General features: G+C 49.3%; 1 protein-coding gene across 1 annotated transcript in view; it reads left to right on the top strand.

Moving 5' to 3' along the window:
* Positions 1 to 1,850: 1,850 nt before the first annotated feature.
* Positions 1,851 to 6,437, top strand: part of DDAH2 (DDAH family member 2, ADMA-independent) — a 36,215-nt gene continuing 31,628 nt past the window's right edge. The window contains exon 1 of the mRNA XM_077331200.1: positions 1,851 to 2,192. The gene's annotated coding sequence lies outside the window, so the exon portion shown is untranslated. The remainder of the gene's footprint in view (positions 2,193 to 6,437) is intronic.

Genomic DNA, 6,437 nt, shown 5'->3' with positions numbered 1-6,437 from the left:
GAAAGAGAAATAACAAAATCATCTGTAAACAGAAATGAATATAGAAGGCTTGTGGGAAAGCAAGTTGAGAAATTAAGTCCTCCTTTTCTTTTAGCCCTACAAATGTACCAACTCTGCTGGCCTTAGTAGATGTCAGCACGCAGCTATTAAGAGATCAACGTTCAGGGCGATAAGACTAGTTTTTTAGAAACCTAAGTCTAGTCTTTCACAATAAGCAAACAGTCCTAGCTCTGTATAGCCAATCAAGCACCTGGTCCCTGACCTTGGAGACCCCTTGTGGATCAAAACAGAGGTGGAGTCCAGGGACACCTTTAAGATCTACAAAGTTGTATTCAAGGTGTGAACTTTTGTGTGCATGCATACATTCTCAGATACACACAAAAGCTTACACCTTGAATACAACTTTGTTGGTCTTCAAGGTGATTCTGGACTCAAACTTTGTTCAGCTGCAGGTTGAGAAATCCCTGGAGATCTGGGGGTCGATTGTGAAGTGGGACACCAGCAGAGCGCAAGGCCATAGAGCAGTGGCTCTCAACCTGGGGGTCGGGACCCCTTTGGGGGGTTGAACGACCCTTTCACTGGGGTTGTGGCAGAGCAAACAGCTTGGCCGGGGGGGGGGGGGGTCACTGTCCACACAACAGCCTTGTGGGGTAGGTCAAAATAGAGCATTTGTCTGTCTGTAGCAGCAGAAAAGAGCGAGATCGGCATGGTGGGACAAGAGGCAGAACTGAACTGAGAAACCCTGGGGGGGGAAAAAACCCATTTTATATACAATCATGAACAATGGATCTTCACACCATTGGTCAGTTTCGGTTTAATTTCTGTGAAAGAACCCTTGCATAATTTTATGGTTGGGGGTCACCACAGCAAGAGGAACTGTATTAAAGGGTCACGGCATTAGGAAGGTTGAGAACCACTGCCCTTTCTTCAGGGAAGCCGTTGATCTCTGAAGTCTGTTAGCCATCTTCCATACCTCAGGTGGCAAGTCAAAGTCAAGGCTTCAGAGGTGGTTTGCCGTTGCCAGCCTCCACCTCAGGACCCTGGTAATCTTTGGAGGTCCCCCATCCAGGGCCATCATTGCCCACTTTGGGAGGGGGCTGATCAACCTGCCCAAATAAGCATAGATTAAAAAAAGACACCTTTTCCCCCCCATCAGAGCCAGAAATGGCAGCTACAATGTGGGAGGGCATTCCCTAGCCACCATTTTGGGGAAGAAAAACACACACCAGGCAGGGCACTATGATAGGGAAACCCTAACCTAGGGGGTCCCCATCCATGACCTGTGACTTGAGCGCACTTGCCACCCCATTTGTCATTTATTTATTTATTTATATTTATTTATTTATTTAGATTTCTATACTGCCCATTTCTTTGCAGCTCTGGCCGGTCATGGAACGCGCCATTTTGTCAACTATGAGTAATCCGTCTGGAGTCCCTGTGAGAAAGACGGACTACAAAGGGCAGAAATAACAAAAAATAAAAACGCTCCTCACACGGTGAGATTGGGACACAGAGCTATTTCCCCCCAGCCGTTTTCTACCACCTTGCATTTTCCTAGGGGGGAAGAAGAGAGGGAAAAAAGACCTTGTTTCCCCTCACAATTGCAGAAGACTTCTGCCAAACTTGGAAGCCTTTAAAAAAAAAAACAGTGATTTTCTTCAGCTGGTCCTCTGAGGGAGGCTTCTCCAGGTGAGAGTGGGCGTGGCTTTTAGCCGGGAAGCGCTTCCCACCGCTGCAGGTGAGCACGACTCATAGAGGAGCCGGGGGGGGGGGGGAAAGCACCTTCGCACTCCGCCCCAACTAGCTTCAAGCCTACGCGCAACCCTCCCCAGCTGCCGCCAATCCCGGGGACCCAAACCCGAGACGGGAGCGGCGTGGTCGCTTTTAACCCCCCCTCCTTCCTCGGGAGGGCGTGGCTTGCGGGAGGCCCCTCCCCGCCCAGCCCCAGCCTGGAGACAATGCGATCCCAAGCCCGCTTTGCGCTAGCAATGGCGAAGCCGGCGCGCCCCTCGCCCAGCGGCTGCCCTCGGGGGTGAGCGCTCCGCTCGCTTTGCAAGCAAGCAAGCCCGCCCGAAAGCGGGGCGCCTTGGCCGGGAGAGCGAGCCCCGAGACTCTTCAACTCCGCTGCCCTCCGCATCCCTCTTTCTGGGGCTTGGGAAGACTTCCTCGTGGATGGACTCCTATTGCAAGAGGTCAGAGCCCAGGAGGGCTGAGCGCGGGAACTGGAGAGGTGGGGGGGTCTTCTTGGGGGTCGTTAAAATGGGGGGGGGGGCGGCCTGAGCCTGGACTCCCCCTTGGTTCTTTTGGAGGGGGGGATCCAGCAGGCAGGCAGGCTCGTGGGGTGGAGCCCGGGCTCTTGAGTCCATTCTTTGGGTGGGTGGGTGGGTGGGTGGGTGGGGGTCGTGCTAATGGGAGGTTTGGGGGGGGGGGGGAGATGTGGGGTGTGGGCCCGCGAGAAAGCAGCGCAGCCCGAGGGCCTCGTGGAGGGGACTTCGGCGGGTCCTCCTCCGTCGGGAAAGGCTGGCTTCTCTGGGTCATTGTTTGGGGCTGGGCGTGCGTTTGAGGGAGGGGGCTTGCGGCTTGCACGAAAACCAGGGCTAGAGAGCCCGGGTGGGTGGATGGGTGGGGGAATAAGGCCAAGGTGACCAGATTTTAACATTGGTAAAGCGGGACACCCTTGCCCGGGGGGGGGGGGTCGTGTTGATTAAAAATTTGGTCTATATGGAGCAACAACAAGTTTCGTAGAACGCATGGAATGCAAAAATAGTATTGTAATATGTATTTTTTAATGTCAACCTAAGTACAATTTGCCAGGTGCCCCCAAGATGTCCCTCCACCTTAAATTAGGCACCTGGTGAAGAGGGGAGAGGGATGGGAGGCAGGTCGGTTGGTCTCCTGGGGGGATTGGGAGCAGGTTCCTTGGGCGCAGGGGGGTCCAGGGCCTTCAAGGTCAGGGCGTCCATCCCCTCCTCATTGGTGCCTGAAGTATGTTTACTCCAAAGTCAGCCCCCTTGTGCTCTGTGGGGCCTACTCCCTAGGAAAAGCGTTGAGAGCGGCAGTTTCCCCTCTAGGGCAAAGTGGGGTGACGTTTGCCCAGAGAAGCTTGGACTCTTGCAAACTCCTCTCCCCACCAAAATTAAAAACTGGTGGCTTGTCTGAAGTTGCTGTTGGATTTAGCGCTTTCCCCTCCAGACCCAGCGTGGCTACTTTCCCTAAACTCTTCTCCCTGAGATTTGCAGAGCAGGAGGCGTGGGAGACAGGTCAAAAGGGCTTTTGGAATTTGCTGCAAAAACTGGAGTCCTGCCTGCCATCCTTTTATCAGCAAGGGCTTCTCGGCTGATGAGCTTCAGTCATTTTTAATTTGGGACACTCCTTCAGTCAGGGCTTGGAGTGTCAGTCCTCTTTGGAGATATTCCTTTTCAATGGGAATGTGGTGGCATAGACTTTGGCACCTGGCAGTGAAGATTTTTTTTATGTGTGGTTGTTTTCGGGAGGGTAGCTCTGTTGGCCTGCAGTAGAAAAGAAAGCCTGGTTTAGCCCCCTTTAGACACCAACAAGTTTTGAGGAGTTTGAGCTTTCCAGAGTCTCTGATGAAGGGGGCCACTCTCATGGACTCTGAGGTGCTGTTGGACACACACCAAGCTTTGTGGACGCTCTAGAAGGCCCAGATTCTTGGGGAGGGAAGGAGACATGGATTGGAGCCAGGATTCCTGGGGAGTTTGGGAGGGCAGTGAATTTCAACAGGCCTTTGTTGCTAAAAAGACAGGAGGCTTGGAGTGGGCTGCCCTTGTTCAACAGCCAAAGAAACAATGCTAGGCTCATGTTCAGAAGAATATGCCTGATGCTCCGTGTGCCCTCAAGGCTCGGCCATGGTGAGATTTGCAGATCTGGCCTAGCCATGAGAGTCACTAAGATCTAGAAGACCCGGGTTCAGATCCCTGCTTGGCTGTAAAAGCTGGCCGGCTGACCTGGAGCCAGTCACTTGCTCAACCTTAACCTACCTCACAGGGCAGAGAAGGATGTCGCAAGCCTCTTTTGGTCCCCTCACTGAGGAGACAACCAGGATACCTAAATAAATAGCATCCACATTAAACAAGATTTCTAGAGCTAAATTCAGGCTGAAATTAAACTCTGGTGGGTGTTGTGGGGCAGAAAGCACACTCTCTGTCTTTCGCCCTCGGTTCACAGCCGAGTTATGCCATGTTTTCAAGGCATTCAGAGGTGGTTTGCCGTTGCCTGTCTCTGCACAGAGACCCTGGGCGTCCTTTGAGGTCTCCCATCCAAATACTGAGCCAGACCAACTCTGCTTCGCTTTCAGGATCTGATGAGACTGGGCTAGCGTGGGTTATCTGGGTCAGGGAATTCTGTTTTTGATAATGTCTTATCATTTCACTCACCTCAAAAATCCCCCTTCCCTCCTGGCTGCCCAAATTATGATTATAACAGTTTCTTAGTGATGGGTGGGGCATTTCTCCGAGGCCAGCTGGAAACCTGGCATGGCGTGGAGTTCAAGATGCAGAGTGGGATTTGAGGCAACTAGAGTTTATTATTTTAGATCTCACATGACCGATTATTTTCCCTTCCTCCAGCCAAAAACAGGAATCCCCTGATTGATGGCTGAGGTGGCCTCTTTTTGTTTTCTGACAGCACCTCAAGTGTATGGGGGGATTAGAATATAATGGACAACCTGTTCCCTTTCCTGGCCTTGGATGCAGTGAAATAAAACGAATTAGCCACTCAAGGGAGAAGTGGAGAGAGCAAAAACCACCTCAGTGATCCCCCCCCTTTTTTGTGGGGGGGGGAGTTAAGGGAATAGGAAAGATATATAACCTTCCTTGACAAGGCCTTATGAGGCTCATACTGTATCTGGAGGCCTTTCCCTCATTTTTGGGTGTTTCCTTTCTTTCTTGATTGTTTCTGCGCTTTTATGGCTCCGGTTGGAGTAAATGCGCACTGATTTGTATCACCGAGGAGGCTGGGTTAGAGCTGCCTTGCGGTTGATTTGCGGAGGCTAATTCTCTGCAAACTTTCTGGAGTGTATTAATGCTTGTGGCGAGGAATGAGGATTGTACAGTGGGAGTAAATCACTCCGCCCAGAGTATTCCCAGGAGTTTCTCCGTCGCAAGGAGAAAAGTCCAAAGGATTGTATGGATGTGGAAGAAGAATGAGCTGTTCGGATGCTCAGGAGTTAAATCTGGGCTGTGTTCAGGGCAGATGGGACTTGTCTCCCCTTTTGTGACAGTTCCCTTAAGAAAGTGCTTGGGGGGAAAGGAAGATTTTTATTTTCTTTTTTTTTTTTTTTTTTTTTTTTAAACATCCTAAAACATTTAATTGATTAATAAAATGTTCTCTGAAACAGACAATTTTCTCCCTATTTATTTTTTTTTTTTTTTATAATGATTTTTTTTATTTTCATAAAGATAGAAATATAGTCATCATTTGAGAATATACGACCCCACATTGACTCCACAGTGATATAAACTTTTGCCCAAAACTCTAAGAGCCATGAGTCTAAGAGCCATCCACATTTCCACTACATTAAAAAAAAAAAAAAAGCCTGTTTAGATATACAAAAGAAAAGTTATTATTAATCAACTTACTTGAGAGATCGTAGACCTCACATTAACTGCTTGATACAATCTGAGAGCTATCCTAGCAGATATTTCTAGGTTTGAGTTAGATGCTTAACATTAAACATTTCTTATAGCACAGTATTAGTTTTGGCCCTGTATCAATACCCTGATAAAGGGAGAGGAAAGTAGGGCTTTGCCTTAAAGATGTACAAAGAAAAAAAATTACAAAAGGATTTCATAATTTCTCCTTATCCTTAATACAGATACATCTACAAACCATTTATACTTGGCCCATTCTAAGAGGAAGATTTTTATTTTCTTCATTTATATCCTGGCCTTTTCCGCACTGGGAACCCGGATCTGTTTGGGTCATTCACTGGCAGTCTTCAAGCAAAGGTTGGATACACACTTTTCTTGGATGCTTTAGGATGGTTAGGGCTGATCCTGTGTTGAGCAGGGAGTTGGACTAGATGGCCTGTATGGCCCCTTCCAACTCTATGATTCTGTGATTCCCCTGCCCAACATTTTATCCTCCCAACAACCCTGTGAGGTAGGGGAAGCAGGAAGAGAACCAGGATCAAGGACATTTCAGCAGTTTTCTATGGCAGAGTGGGAATTCAGACCTGGCTCTCCCAGATCCTGTTCTGCCAACCTAAACCCAGATTGGCCAAACTGGGCTCTCCAGATGTTCATGCACTACCATTCCCATGAGCCTCTGCCAGCAAATCTCAGAAGACTCTGAAGAACACAACTGGCAGGGGCTCATGGGAATGGTAGTCCATGGACATCCGGAGAACTGAAGTTTGGCCGCCCCTGGTAGATGATACTACCTCCAGCATTTCCCATTAAAATTTGAACGCTGGT

This window comes from Paroedura picta, chromosome 3 (assembly GCF_049243985.1).
Source record: "Paroedura picta isolate Pp20150507F chromosome 3, Ppicta_v3.0, whole genome shotgun sequence".
In the NCBI taxonomy this organism is placed as follows: domain Eukaryota; kingdom Metazoa; phylum Chordata; class Lepidosauria; order Squamata; family Gekkonidae; genus Paroedura; species Paroedura picta.
Note: the sequence above shows the minus strand (reverse complement) of the source record. Positions and strands in the feature narration are given on the sequence as shown.